Genomic DNA, 15,868 nt, shown 5'->3' on the forward strand with positions numbered 1-15,868 from the left:
TTGTTTTGTTATACTGGCTACCGTCTGTTTATAATGTGTTTGTATCACTGTTTGTGGGGGCGGGCCGGTACCCATTTGCTGCCTGGGCTTTTGTTAGGGGTCTCACCCCCTCTATGGGTGAGCCAGGGGAAGAGATCCTCTCGGTTTTTGAGAGTGTCAATTATCCTCGGAGCATGCAGGCCAGTGTGATTGTGGCGCAATGCTTTCTGAATGCCTGCCTGATTTTGGTTTTGGCCATGCGGCACTTCTCTAACAATAGCAGCGCCCTGAAACCTGCCCCGAGGTCAGATAATAGTGAGTGGCAAGGGGTGTGGGAAGAGATGGGCAAATGCCCGAGTCAGTGGTCACCTCCAATGCTTTGGAATTTCACTCCCGAACAAATGCAGAGCCCTGATAAACTGATGGAGTGCTTAGAAAGGGTGTGTTACCAAGCTGGCAAAACCCAGGAGACACACCTCGCTGCAATGTGTTGGGGACTTGCCCATGCCTACTGTGTCCTTTTTAATACCACGCACTGTCCTCAAGGGGGAGAAAAGGGCTGCGGGATCTGAGAGTGAACTTACTGGTACAGCAGCTGGTCCGGGGGGACAGGCAGAGCCAGTATCAGTCGCCTCCACCAGCACAGCAGCTGAGCCGGAGAGCCAACCAGTGCCGGTATCAGTTGCCCCGATACAGAAAACAAAATATACCAGAAAGTCAGCTCGCAAAGTGGGGGATGGGGATGAGCCAGGCCCATCACGGGAACAGGAGGAAGGGCCAGAGGTGATCGTCCAATCTCTATCCCTGACTGAGCTGTGAGATATGTGGAGAGATTGCGGCCGCCTGGGAGGCGAGCAGATTTGTACCTGGCTGCTCCGATGCTGGGACAGTGGAGCCAGTGCTTTTGAAATGGAGGGGAGAGAGGCCAAGCAGCTGGGATCTTTGGCCAAGGAGGCTGGCATTGATAGGGAAATAGGGAAACAGACTCAAACCCTCAGCCTTTGGAGGCGACTCCTGCTCAGTGTAAGGGAGAGGTACCCCTGCAAGGATGATATCCTGTGTCAGCTAAGCAAATGGACCAGCATTGAGAAAGGCATCCAGAACCTCAGGGAACTGGCTGTGTTTGACATGATTTACCGTGACCTGAATGATGAGCAGCCACCCGTGGACCCAGATCAGGCCCCTTGCACACACCTGATGTGGCGAAAGTTCCTGAAGAGCGCACCAGAAGCGCACTCGAAAGCATTGGCCATAGTGTCCTGGTGGACAGACACCCAGACTCTAACAGTGGATGGAGTGGTTGGCAAGCTCCGGCAATATGAGTGAAATCTCCCGTCATCCCAACATTCCTGGGTTTCAGCTGTAAAGGAGCAGTCTCAGAGGGTCCAGAGAGTGGAAGAGGACGTGTCCTACATCCACCTGCACGGGCTAATGTCTCAGCCTTTAGAAGTAAACGTTTCCCCACCCAAGAGAAAGGCAGCAGAAGGTACACACCACGAGGCACCCTGTGGTTTTTCCTCCGTGACCATGTAGAAAACGTGAGGAGGTGGGATGGACAGCCCACTGCCGCCCTAGCTGCACGAGTAGAGCAGCTGAAAGGGAAGACCATCACTAAAGGGGAGTCCTCCACGAAAAGCGCAGCTCCAGTGTCCAGTCGGAAATCCCCCAGACAGAATAGAACGGCGAACGTTATGTCTGACCCTCTTGAGGGGACCACTAAATCATTCTCACAAGAAGTGAGTGATGATGAGCAGGATTAGAGGGGCCCTGCCTCCAGCCAGGTGGAGGAAAGGGATAATGGGATTTACTGGACAGTGTGGATCCGATGGCCTGGCACGTCAGACCCACAAGAGTATAAGGCTTTGGTGGACACTGGCGGTCAGTGCACCCCGATGCCATCGAGCTGCAGTGGGGTTGAATCCATCTGCATCTCCGGAGTGACAGGGGGATCCCAACAGCTGACCCTACTGGAAGCTGCAGTGAGCCTGACTGGGAGGGACTGGTATAAGCACCCCATTGTGACTGGCCCAGATGCCCCGTGCATCCTGGGCACAGACTATCTCAGGAGAGGGTACTTCAGAGACCCAAAAGGGTACCGGTGGGCTTTTGGTGTAGCTGCCCTGGAGGAGGTTGAACAGTTGTCCACCTTACCCGGCCTCTCAGAGGATCCCTCAGTGGTGGGGGAAACAAGACATTCCTAGGGTTCAACGCCTCTCTTATGATAATTTTACTCCATTGAAAAAACTAGTATCAGGTTACTGATATTATAGCTTAAAAAACCTCAGAAGGTAAGGCACCGCCAAAGCACGAAGGTGGGCATGGAAGCAGAAAGTTTCCAAGAAAGAGCCTCCTACTAAAAGGCAGAGGCCAGGAGGGGTGACAGGAGTGCAGATGCAGTCACCGAAGTGCCCAATAAGAGAGGATGGAAGCATTTTTATTCTGTTGCTGTTTATTGTTTTTGTTTATTGAGGTGGATCCACCTCCATGGGCTCCACACTGTCCTTTGGTGCACTGTTATGCCTGGGCAGCTGGTAGGGAGCCAGTGGATTCACCTCTGTGGGCTCCACGCCGTTGTCTGGTGCACTGCCGCCCCTGGTCCTCACAGGACTTCTCAGCAGATAGACATGGTGGGGCCCCATGCTGTTCACCTGTGTGTCCACAGCTGTCTGCTGGACAACGCTGGTTGCATGAGAGCGGTCAGTGGTTCTCATGTCACGAGGGGTAGTGTTCCTCCTCCTCCTCCTCCTCCACCTCCGCTGACTTTCCTCCTTCAGGCTCCAGGGACGTGCCTTCCTCTTTGCCCGTGGTGGCGGTAACCTTGTCTCTGCTTTCCCACGCGAAGGTGGGCAGGCACCCGCCTCGCTGCTCAGGATGCTCCCTGGCAGGCAGAGGCGCTTGGGCTCCGGGCCGTTCTCCCTTGGGTCTGCGGGCAGGCGCCTCTTGCGGTCAGTCCGAGGCGCAAGGGCATTCACGCCCATGGCACTAGGCGTGATGTTGTTCCTCCTCCGCTGACTGCCCTCCTGATTCAGGGTGCTGGGAGGTGCCTTTCTCTTTGCCTGTGGTGATGGTAACCTTCTCTCTGCCGTCACTGATGAAGGTGGGCAGGCACCCGCCTCCCTGCTCTGGATGCTCCCTGGCAGGCAGAGGCGCTTGGGCTCCGGGCCGTTCTCCCTTGGGTCTGTGGGCAGGTGCCTCTTGCGGTCAGTCCGAGGCGCAAGGGCATTCACGCCCATGGCACTAGGCGTGATGTTGTTCCTCCTCCGCTGACTGCCCTCCTGATTCAGGGTGCTGGGAGGTGCCTTTCTCTTTGCCTGTGGTGATGGTAACCTTCTCTCTGCCATCACTGACGAAGGTGGGCAGGCACCCGCCTCCCTGCTCTGGATGCTCCCTGGCAGGCAGAGGCGCTTGGGCTCCGGGCCGTTCTCCTGTGAGTTTGCAGGCAGGCGCCTCTTGCGGTCAGTCCGAGGAGCAAGGTCGTTCACTCCCATGGCAGTAGGGGTGATGTCCTCCTCCTCCACTGACTGCCCTCCTGATTCAGGCTGCTGGGAGGTGTCTTCCTCTTTGCCGGTGGTGGGAATGATCTGTTTGCTGTCCCACGCAAAGGTAGGCAGCCACCCGCCTTGATGCTCCGGCTCCTCTTCCTTCCAGGTATGCTTGGCTTCTGAGGGCCTGGAAGCTCGGCAAGCTGTGGGCCAGCTGCAGGGTCCCTGTTTTTATAGGGCCGGAACAAAAGGCTGTTGTGGTTGTTTGTGACATCACCGGGCCATTGTGATGGTGATGGTGACTGCGGCCAGTGGGCGTGTCCAACTGTGGCAGGTTAGGGCGTGGTGGGCCCGTGGTCTGAGCGATGCCCAAATGCGGGAGAAGAAGGGTCGCAGGGGCTGAGGGTCCCCTTCCTGGGACTCACTCCCACCTGCCATGATGCTTGTCCAAGAGAAAGGCTGCCCCTTGGGCACAGAGACTGCCCTCCTCCACCTCCCCTTGTAAGCCCTGGGCTCCAGCCCCCTCCTCATCCCGTGCCAGGGTTCCCCTCAATGAGACAGTGGCAGCCATGTTCCAGGAGGGTCAGGGGTCCTCAGCAACTCTCCACCGAGCCAATGCCCTGGAAGCGGCAGAGTCTCCTGTGCTTGGCAGTGGCTGAGAGGGGGCAAAACATGAAGACATCCCACTGGCAGGGAAGTGAGATCCAGCCGGCCTGCGCAAGGTCTGACAGCTCTCTGTGTAGAACTGCTGATTGCCACTTGTTGTGTGGACTCTTCTTCCCCATCCCCTGGCTCTGCTCTGGAGCGTGGAGAGGTGCCATTTCACGTACACGGAGCTCTGAAGGAGAAGGGGACGAGAGGGCCTGGTGTCCTTTGAGCTGCTGTGCCAGGACAATGCAAGGAGCCTGCTGGAGGCCACTGAGGGAGGACCCTGGGGATGGCAGGACAGGTTATGTTCAAAGACCCGCAGAAGCACAAAGGTTGGGAGAGACACTTGGAGGTCTCTAGTCCAAGCTCCTTCTCAGAGCAGCTCCAGTTGCATCCCGTTGCTTGGGTCTTTGTTCAGCCGTGTTTAGATGCTCTCAAGCACAGAGGCTCCACAGCCGCTCTGGGGCCTCTGCGCCATGTCTGAGCAGCTTCACGGTGACAGTCTTCCTTTCACCTAGCTGGGATTCCTCCTAGGCCTAGTGCTGCTTGTTCAGCTGTAGTCACCAGTCAGGTCCACCCCTGAGCATTTCTTCCCTTCCTGATGCAGACCAGAGGAAGCTGCCTTTGCCTGCCCTTGTACACCCCTCCCCACCTCAAAGGCTTTGGGCTGGGCTCACAACAGATCTTTCCTGGACTGTGGAGACCAGGAGGGGACAAAGGAGCCCAGATGATGTTGCTGAAGTGCCAGATAAGAGAGGAGGCATGTTTATTGGGTTTTTTTGGTGGTTGTTTCACTGTTTGAGGTTTAATGGTTTATTGGCTAGTCTTGAAAAGAACGCCTAATAAAATAGCTCGAAGGGACCTTAAGGATGAGGTCCAGCGCTTCTTCCTGGCAGAACTGCAGTCTTCTGCTTTTCCAAAGCAACAGCTGTCTCTCTAATGTCTTTGCACGATCTGTTGCTACTCGTTGTGCACTGCCATGGAGTACACTGCCATGGAATTGCCTGGCTTCATCTTCAAGAAGCTCTTGGTCTTCTAAGACCTTAGACAGCCAGAGTAGAGGGAGAGATGCAAAGAACACCTTTGCTCAGGGTGGAGCTTCTCAGCCTGGAAGTGCAATTCAGCCTTTGTAGGCCTCTCCTGGGGACCGGGAGGTAAAGGGAAGTGCAAGGGCTGGCCTGTTGCTGGTTTGGTCTTTCCAGATGTGGCGAATGTGATTCTGTTTGTAGGCTGGGCATTTGCCTTTGGCCCAGGTATCTGCCCTTGATGGAGTTGTCCCAGTTCTCACAGGTAAATCCTGCTGGCCTCCAAGCCATCCTCCAGAAGGGGACTGAGAGTATTTGGACTGTAGAGCAAAGGCAGTTTTGCAAACTGTTCATCAATCAGTTTTCCCAATTTTGAATCATTTTCATAATGAAAACGCCTCTGTCATTTTAGAGGAAGCATTTGTGTGTGTTTTGTTGCCATATACTGCCTTTGCTCCTCCTGACCCGTAGTCGCACCTTGGGGAAGGCAGCATTTAATCTGCAGGGGGAGAGGGAAGGTCAGTATTTGTGTGAGGATTCCATAAAAAGCCTGGGAGGAACATCACTACCAAAGGCATGTGTGACCGCAGGATTTTCTGACTGATGTATGAAGTACTGGTGCTAGTTCAAATAAAGCAACTAATTCAAAATTCACAGTGCCAAATTCTGTGCTGGAGCACATCGCCTGCAAAGGAGGTGGGAAATAAAAACTTAGGAAAATGGTAATAATCCTGAATATTGCTAATGCCTCAGTAGGAAAAAAGCTTCTGTTCTCAAATAATTTTGGTCTTTTGTACCCAGTTGGTGTCTCATCCCACACAGTGGGTTACGAGGGGGGTGAGTCTTTCAAATTGCCCAAGAGCCTGCCTACCTGCCGGTGGCAGAGCCAGTCTCTGCTCGGCAGAGCCGCAGGGCAGGCCAAGTCTCCACAGTGATTCAGAGAACAATTGTGCTGGTGACTTTATTAACTGACCACTTGTCCTGGTTCAGCTAGAATAGGGTTAAGTTTCCCCAGGAGGGAGAAGGGATCTCCAGCCAGGTTATTTCCAGTCAGTTATTCATACCATGCTGACGTCAGGTCCAGTGCGGCAGCGCGGGAAGCTTTCCTTTGTGGCTTTGGTCGCGGGAAGCACGTGCGAAGGGCTGGCTGTGTCCATTGCGGTATTTCTCTGTATATCTTTTGTCTTGTTTACTGTTATTACTGTTTGTTGTTTTTATTATTGCTATTGTTGTTGTTCATATTGTTTATTACACTGTTGTATTAAATTTCTTCTTATTTTAACCCAGGGTTTGTGCCCTACTTGTGTCCGAGGGTGGGGGAGGGACAACGGCAACGTGGTCGCCGGTCCCGGCAGGGCTTAAAACTATCACAGCCTTTTTTGGCACACCAACGTGGGGTGCAAGAGGGTTGAAATAAGGTTCAAAAAGGGACAGACCCTGAGCAGGGTGTGTTGGAGCAATCTGTTGGGTGCAATTTTTTTTTCTGTTTGTATTTGTCCTGCTTGATAAGAAAATGTTTGCAATGCTGGCCCACTTGCTTGCGTGGTGGGGCTGGATTATTCCTTATATCCACTGTGTATTCCCAGTGCTGATGTTTGTTGTCAGTGGAAAATGTCTAAAGGGGCTTGTTTTGTTATACTGGCTACCGTCTGTTTATAATGTGTTTGTATCACTGTTTGTGGGGGCGGGCCGGTACCCATTTGCTGCCTGGGCTTTTGTTAGGGGTCTCACCCCCTCTATGGGTGAGCCAGGGGAAGAGATCCTCTCGGTTTTTGAGAGTGTCAATTATCCTCGGAGCATGCAGGCCAGTGTGATTGTGGCGCAATGCTTTCTGAATGCCTGCCTGATTTTGGTTTTGGCCATGCGGCACTTCTCTAACAATAGCAGCGCCCTGAAACCTGCCCCGAGGTCAGATAATAGTGAGTGGCAAGGGGTGTGGGAAGAGATGGGCAAATGCCCGAGTCAGTGGTCACCTCCAATGCTTTGGAATTTCACTCCCGAACAAATGCAGAGCCCTGATAAACTGATGGAGTGCTTAGAAAGGGTGTGTTACCAAGCTGGCAAAACCCAGGAGACACACCTCGCTGCAATGTGTTGGGGACTTGCCCATGCCTACTGTGTCCTTTTTAATACCACGCACTGTCCTCAAGGGGGAGAAAAGGGCTGCGGGATCTGAGAGTGAACTTACTGGTACAGCAGCTGGTCCGGGGGGACAGGCAGAGCCAGTATCAGTCGCCTCCACCAGCACAGCAGCTGAGCCGGAGAGCCAACCAGTGCCGGTATCAGTTGCCCCGATACAGAAAACAAAATATACCAGAAAGTCAGCTCGCAAAGTGGGGGATGGGGATGAGCCAGGCCCATCACGGGAACAGGAGGAAGGGCCAGAGGTGATCGTCCAATCTCTATCCCTGACTGAGCTGTGAGATATGTGGAGAGATTGCGGCCGCCTGGGAGGCGAGCAGATTTGTACCTGGCTGCTCCGATGCTGGGACAGTGGAGCCAGTGCTTTTGAAATGGAGGGGAGAGAGGCCAAGCAGCTGGGATCTTTGGCCAAGGAGGCTGGCATTGATAGGGAAATAGGGAAACAGACTCAAACCCTCAGCCTTTGGAGGCGACTCCTGCTCAGTGTAAGGGAGAGGTACCCCTGCAAGGATGATATCCTGTGTCAGCTAAGCAAATGGACCAGCATTGAGAAAGGCATCCAGAACCTCAGGGAACTGGCTGTGTTTGACATGATTTACCGTGACCTGAATGATGAGCAGCCACCCGTGGACCCAGATCAGGCCCCTTGCACACACCTGATGTGGCGAAAGTTCCTGAAGAGCGCACCAGAAGCGCACTCGAAAGCATTGGCCATAGTGTCCTGGTGGACAGACACCCAGACTCTAACAGTGGATGGAGTGGTTGGCAAGCTCCGGCAATATGAGTGAAATCTCCCGTCATCCCAACATTCCTGGGTTTCAGCTGTAAAGGAGCAGTCTCAGAGGGTCCAGAGAGTGGAAGAGGACGTGTCCTACATCCACCTGCACGGGCTAATGTCTCAGCCTTTAGAAGTAAACGTTTCCCCACCCAAGAGAAAGGCAGCAGAAGGTACACACCACGAGGCACCCTGTGGTTTTTCCTCCGTGACCATGTAGAAAACGTGAGGAGGTGGGATGGACAGCCCACTGCCGCCCTAGCTGCACGAGTAGAGCAGCTGAAAGGGAAGACCATCACTAAAGGGGAGTCCTCCACGAAAAGCGCAGCTCCAGTGTCCAGTCGGAAATCCCCCAGACAGAATAGAACGGCGAACGTTATGTCTGACCCTCTTGAGGGGACCACTAAATCATTCTCACAAGAAGTGAGTGATGATGAGCAGGATTAGAGGGGCCCTGCCTCCAGCCAGGTGGAGGAAAGGGATAATGGGATTTACTGGACAGTGTGGATCCGATGGCCTGGCACGTCAGACCCACAAGAGTATAAGGCTTTGGTGGACACTGGCGGTCAGTGCACCCCGATGCCATCGAGCTGCAGTGGGGTTGAATCCATCTGCATCTCCGGAGTGACAGGGGGATCCCAACAGCTGACCCTACTGGAAGCTGCAGTGAGCCTGACTGGGAGGGACTGGTATAAGCACCCCATTGTGACTGGCCCAGATGCCCCGTGCATCCTGGGCACAGACTATCTCAGGAGAGGGTACTTCAGAGACCCAAAAGGGTACCGGTGGGCTTTTGGTGTAGCTGCCCTGGAGGAGGTTGAACAGTTGTCCACCTTACCCGGCCTCTCAGAGGATCCCTCAGTGGTGGGGGAAACAAGACATTCCTAGGGTTCAACGCCTCTCTTATGATAATTTTACTCCATTGAAAAAACTAGTATCAGGTTACTGATATTATAGCTTAAAAAACCTCAGAAGGTAAGGCACCGCCAAAGCACGAAGGTGGGCATGGAAGCAGAAAGTTTCCAAGAAAGAGCCTCCTACTAAAAGGCAGAGGCCAGGAGGGGTGACAGGAGTGCAGATGCAGTCACCGAAGTGCCCAATAAGAGAGGATGGAAGCATTTTTATTCTGTTGCTGTTTATTGTTTTTGTTTATTGAGGTGGATCCACCTCCATGGGCTCCACACTGTCCTTTGGTGCACTGTTATGCCTGGGCAGCTGGTAGGGAGCCAGTGGATTCACCTCTGTGGGCTCCACGCCGTTGTCTGGTGCACTGCCGCCCCTGGTCCTCACAGGACTTCTCAGCAGATAGACATGGTGGGGCCCCATGCTGTTCACCTGTGTGTCCACAGCTGTCTGCTGGACAACGCTGGTTGCATGAGAGCGGTCAGTGGTTCTCATGTCACGAGGGGTAGTGTTCCTCCTCCTCCTCCTCCTCCACCTCCGCTGACTTTCCTCCTTCAGGCTCCAGGGACGTGCCTTCCTCTTTGCCCGTGGTGGCGGTAACCTTGTCTCTGCTTTCCCACGCGAAGGTGGGCAGGCACCCGCCTCGCTGCTCAGGATGCTCCCTGGCAGGCAGAGGCGCTTGGGCTCCGGGCCGTTCTCCCTTGGGTCTGCGGGCAGGCGCCTCTTGCGGTCAGTCCGAGGCGCAAGGGCATTCACGCCCATGGCACTAGGCGTGATGTTGTTCCTCCTCCGCTGACTGCCCTCCTGATTCAGGGTGCTGGGAGGTGCCTTTCTCTTTGCCTGTGGTGATGGTAACCTTCTCTCTGCCGTCACTGATGAAGGTGGGCAGGCACCCGCCTCCCTGCTCTGGATGCTCCCTGGCAGGCAGAGGCGCTTGGGCTCCGGGCCGTTCTCCCTTGGGTCTGTGGGCAGGTGCCTCTTGCGGTCAGTCCGAGGCGCAAGGGCATTCACGCCCATGGCACTAGGCGTGATGTTGTTCCTCCTCCGCTGACTGCCCTCCTGATTCAGGGTGCTGGGAGGTGCCTTTCTCTTTGCCTGTGGTGATGGTAACCTTCTCTCTGCCATCACTGACGAAGGTGGGCAGGCACCCGCCTCCCTGCTCTGGATGCTCCCTGGCAGGCAGAGGCGCTTGGGCTCCGGGCCGTTCTCCTGTGAGTTTGCAGGCAGGCGCCTCTTGCGGTCAGTCCGAGGAGCAAGGTCGTTCACTCCCATGGCAGTAGGGGTGATGTCCTCCTCCTCCACTGACTGCCCTCCTGATTCAGGCTGCTGGGAGGTGTCTTCCTCTTTGCCGGTGGTGGGAATGATCTGTTTGCTGTCCCACGCAAAGGTAGGCAGCCACCCGCCTTGATGCTCCGGCTCCTCTTCCTTCCAGGTATGCTTGGCTTCTGAGGGCCTGGAAGCTCGGCAAGCTGTGGGCCAGCTGCAGGGTCCCTGTTTTTATAGGGCCGGAACAAAAGGCTGTTGTGGTTGTTTGTGACATCACCGGGCCATTGTGATGGCGATGGTGACTGCGGCCAGTGGGCGTGTCCAACTGTGGCAGGTTAGGGCGTGGTGGGCCCGTGGTCTGAGCGATGCCCAAATGCGGGAGAAGAAGGGTCGCAGGGGCTGAGGGTCCCCTTCCTGGGACTCACTCCCACCTGCCATGATGCTTGTCCAAGAGAAAGGCTGCCCCTTGGGCACAGAGACTGCCCTCCTCCACCTCCCCTTGTAAGCCCTGGGCTCCAGCCCCCTCCTCATCCCGTGCCAGGGTTCCCCTCAATGAGACAGTGGCAGCCATGTTCCAGGAGGGTCAGGGGTCCTCAGCAACTCTCCACCGAGCCAATGCCCTGGAAGCGGCAGAGTCTCCTGTGCTTGGCAGTGGCTGAGAGGGGGCAAAACATGAAGACATCCCACTGGCAGGGAAGTGAGATCCAGCCGGCCTGCGCAAGGTCTGACAGCTCTCTGTGTAGAACTGCTGATTGCCACTTGTTGTGTGGACTCTTCTTCCCCATCCCCTGGCTCTGCTCTGGAGCGTGGAGAGGTGCCATTTCACGTACACGGAGCTCTGAAGGAGAAGGGGACGAGAGGGCCTGGTGTCCTTTGAGCTGCTGTGCCAGGACAATGCAAGGAGCCTGCTGGAGGCCACTGAGGGAGGACCCTGGGGATGGCAGGACAGGTTATGTTCAAAGACCCGCAGAAGCACAAAGGTTGGGAGAGACACTTGGAGGTCTCTAGTCCAAGCTCCTTCTCAGAGCAGCTCCAGTTGCATCCCGTTGCTTGGGTCTTTGTTCAGCCGTGTTTAGATGCTCTCAAGCACAGAGGCTCCACAGCCGCTCTGGGGCCTCTGCGCCATGTCTGAGCAGCTTCACGGTGACAGTCTTCCTTTCACCTAGCTGGGATTCCTCCTAGGCCTAGTGCTGCTTGTTCAGCTGTAGTCACCAGTCAGGTCCACCCCTGAGCATTTCTTCCCTTCCTGATGCAGACCAGAGGAAGCTGCCTTTGCCTGCCCTTGTACACCCCTCCCCACCTCAAAGGCTTTGGGCTGGGCTCACAACAGATCTTTCCTGGACTGTGGAGACCAGGAGGGGACAGAGGAGCCCAGATGATGTTGCTGAAGTGCCAGATAAGAGAGGAGGCATGTTTATTGGGTTTTTTTGGTGGTTGTTTCACTGTTTGAGGTTTAATGGTTTATTGGCTAGTCTTGAAAAGAACGCCTAATAAAATAGCTCGAAGGGACCTTAAGGATGAGGTCCAGCGCTTCTTCCTGGCAGAACTGCAGTCTTCTGCTTTTCCAAAGCAACAGCTGTCTCTCTAATGTCTTTGCACGATCTGTTGCTACTCGTTGTGCACTGCCATGGAGTACACTGCCATGGAATTGCCTGGCTTCATCTTCAAGAAGCTCTTGGTCTTCTAAGACCTTAGACAGCCAGAGTAGAGGGAGAGATGCAAAGAACACCTTTGCTCAGGGTGGAGCTTCTCAGCCTGGAAGTGCAATTCAGCCTTTGTAGGCCTCTCCTGGGGACCGGGAGGTAAAGGGAAGTGCAAGGGCTGGCCTGTTGCTGGTTTGGTCTTTCCAGATGTGGCGAATGTGATTCTGTTTGTAGGCTGGGCATTTGCCTTTGGCCCAGGTATCTGCCCTTGATGGAGTTGTCCCAGTTCTCACAGGTAAATCCTGCTGGCCTCCAAGCCATCCTCCAGAAGGGGACTGAGAGTATTTGGACTGTAGAGCAAAGGCAGTTTTGCAAACTGTTCATCAATCAGTTTTCCCAATTTTGAATCATTTTCATAATGAAAACGCCTCTGTCATTTTAGAGGAAGCATTTGTGTGTGTTTTGTTGCCATATACTGCCTTTGCTCCTCCTGACCCGTAGTCGCACCTTGGGGAAGGCAGCATTTAATCTGCAGGGGGAGAGGGAAGGTCAGTATTTGTGTGAGGATTCCATAAAAAGCCTGGGAGGAACATCACTACCAAAGGCATGTGTGACCGCAGGATTTTCTGACTGATGTATGAAGTACTGGTGCTAGTTCAAATAAAGCAACTAATTCAAAATTCACAGTGCCAAATTCTGTGCTGGAGCACATCGCCTGCAAAGGAGGTGGGAAATAAAAACTTAGGAAAATGGTAATAATCCTGAATATTGCTAATGCCTCAGTAGGAAAAAAGCTTCTGTTCTCAAATAATTTTGGTCTTTTGTACCCAGTTGGTGTCTCATCCCACACAGTGGGTTACGAGGGGGGTGAGTCTTTCAAATTGCCCAAGAGCCTGCCTACCTGCCGGTGGCAGAGCCAGTCTCTGCTCGGCAGAGCCGCAGGGCAGGCCAAGTCTCCACAGTGATTCAGAGAACAATTGTGCTGGTGACTTTATTAACTGACCACTTGTCCTGGTTCAGCTAGAATAGGGTTAAGTTTCCCCAGGAGGGAGAAGGGATCTCCAGCCAGGTTATTTCCAGTCAGTTATTCATACCATGCTGACGTCAGGTCCAGTGCGGCAGCGCGGGAAGCTTTCCTTTGTGGCTTTGGTCGCGGGAAGCACGTGCGAAGGGCTGGCTGTGTCCATTGCGGTATTTCTCTGTATATCTTTTGTCTTGTTTACTGTTATTACTGTTTGTTGTTTTTATTATTGCTATTGTTGTTGTTCATATTGTTTATTACACTGTTGTATTAAATTTCTTCTTATTTTAACCCAGGGTTTGTGCCCTACTTGTGTCCGAGGGTGGGGGAGGGACAACGGCAACGTGGTCGCCGGTCCCGGCAGGGCTTAAAACTATCACAGCCTTTTTTGGCACACCAACGTGGGGTGCAAGAGGGTTGAAATAAGGTTCAAAAAGGGACAGACCCTGAGCAGGGTGTGTTGGAGCAATCTGTTGGGTGCAATTTTTTTTTCTGTTTGTATTTGTCCTGCTTGATAAGAAAATGTTTGCAATGCTGGCCCACTTGCTTGCGTGGTGGGGCTGGATTATTCCTTATATCCACTGTGTATTCCCAGTGCTGATGTTTGTTGTCAGTGGAAAATGTCTAAAGGGGCTTGTTTTGTTATACTGGCTACCGTCTGTTTATAATGTGTTTGTATCACTGTTTGTGGGGGCGGGCCGGTACCCATTTGCTGCCTGGGCTTTTGTTAGGGGTCTCACCCCCTCTATGGGTGAGCCAGGGGAAGAGATCCTCTCGGTTTTTGAGAGTGTCAATTATCCTCGGAGCATGCAGGCCAGTGTGATTGTGGCGCAATGCTTTCTGAATGCCTGCCTGATTTTGGTTTTGGCCATGCGGCACTTCTCTAACAATAGCAGCGCCCTGAAACCTGCCCCGAGGTCAGATAATAGTGAGTGGCAAGGGGTGTGGGAAGAGATGGGCAAATGCCCGAGTCAGTGGTCACCTCCAATGCTTTGGAATTTCACTCCCGAACAAATGCAGAGCCCTGATAAACTGATGGAGTGCTTAGAAAGGGTGTGTTACCAAGCTGGCAAAACCCAGGAGACACACCTCGCTGCAATGTGTTGGGGACTTGCCCATGCCTACTGTGTCCTTTTTAATACCACGCACTGTCCTCAAGGGGGAGAAAAGGGCTGCGGGATCTGAGAGTGAACTTACTGGTACAGCAGCTGGTCCGGGGGGACAGGCAGAGCCAGTATCAGTCGCCTCCACCAGCACAGCAGCTGAGCCGGAGAGCCAACCAGTGCCGGTATCAGTTGCCCCGATACAGAAAACAAAATATACCAGAAAGTCAGCTCGCAAAGTGGGGGATGGGGATGAGCCAGGCCCATCACGGGAACAGGAGGAAGGGCCAGAGGTGATCGTCCAATCTCTATCCCTGACTGAGCTGTGAGATATGTGGAGAGATTGCGGCCGCCTGGGAGGCGAGCAGATTTGTACCTGGCTGCTCCGATGCTGGGACAGTGGAGCCAGTGCTTTTGAAATGGAGGGGAGAGAGGCCAAGCAGCTGGGATCTTTGGCCAAGGAGGCTGGCATTGATAGGGAAATAGGGAAACAGACTCAAACCCTCAGCCTTTGGAGGCGACTCCTGCTCAGTGTAAGGGAGAGGTACCCCTGCAAGGATGATATCCTGTGTCAGCTAAGCAAATGGACCAGCATTGAGAAAGGCATCCAGAACCTCAGGGAACTGGCTGTGTTTGACATGATTTACCGTGACCTGAATGATGAGCAGCCACCCGTGGACCCAGATCAGGCCCCTTGCACACACCTGATGTGGCGAAAGTTCCTGAAGAGCGCACCAGAAGCGCACTCGAAAGCATTGGCCATAGTGTCCTGGTGGACAGACACCCAGACTCTAACAGTGGATGGAGTGGTTGGCAAGCTCCGGCAATATGAGTGAAATCTCCCGTCATCCCAACATTCCTGGGTTTCAGCTGTAAAGGAGCAGTCTCAGAGGGTCCAGAGAGTGGAAGAGGACGTGTCCTACATCCACCTGCACGGGCTAATGTCTCAGCCTTTAGAAGTAAACGTTTCCCCACCCAAGAGAAAGGCAGCAGAAGGTACACACCACGAGGCACCCTGTGGTTTTTCCTCCGTGACCATGTAGAAAACGTGAGGAGGTGGGATGGACAGCCCACTGCCGCCCTAGCTGCACGAGTAGAGCAGCTGAAAGGGAAGACCATCACTAAAGGGGAGTCCTCCACGAAAAGCGCAGCTCCAGTGTCCAGTCGGAAATCCCCCAGACAGAATAGAACGGCGAACGTTATGTCTGACCCTCTTGAGGGGACCACTAAATCATTCTCACAAGAAGTGAGTGATGATGAGCAGGATTAGAGGGGCCCTGCCTCCAGCCAGGTGGAGGAAAGGGATAATGGGATTTACTGGACAGTGTGGATCCGATGGCCTGGCACGTCAGACCCACAAGAGTATAAGGCTTTGGTGGACACTGGCGGTCAGTGCACCCCGATGCCATCGAGCTGCAGTGGGGTTGAATCCATCTGCATCTCCGGAGTGACAGGGGGATCCCAACAGCTGACCCTACTGGAAGCTGCAGTGAGCCTGACTGGGAGGGACTGGTATAAGCACCCCATTGTGACTGGCCCAGATGCCCCGTGCATCCTGGGCACAGACTATCTCAGGAGAGGGTACTTCAGAGACCCAAAAGGGTACCGGTGGGCTTTTGGTGTAGCTGCCCTGGAGGAGGTTGAACAGTTGTCCACCTTACCCGGCCTCTCAGAGGATCCCTCAGTGGTGGGGGAAACAAGACATTCCTAGGGTTCAACGCCTCTCTTATGATAATTTTACTCCATTGAAAAAACTAGTATCAGGTTACTGATATTATAGCTTAAAAAACCTCAGAAGGTAAGGCACCGCCAAAGCACGAAGGTGGGCATGGAAGCAGAAAGTTTCCAAGAAAGAGCCTCCTACTAAAAGGCAGAGGCCAG

General features: G+C 53.9%; 1 protein-coding gene across 5 annotated transcripts in view; it reads left to right on the forward strand.

Annotated features, from left to right (window-relative positions):
- ERC2 (ELKS/RAB6-interacting/CAST family member 2) overlaps positions 1-15,868 on the forward strand; it is a 585,639-nt gene that overhangs the window by 198,518 nt on the left and 371,253 nt on the right. The gene's annotated exons all lie outside the window — the stretch shown is intronic.

Source organism: Athene noctua, chromosome 10 (genome assembly GCF_965140245.1).
Source record: "Athene noctua chromosome 10, bAthNoc1.hap1.1, whole genome shotgun sequence".
NCBI classification, from domain to species: Eukaryota; Metazoa; Chordata; class Aves; order Strigiformes; family Strigidae; genus Athene; species Athene noctua.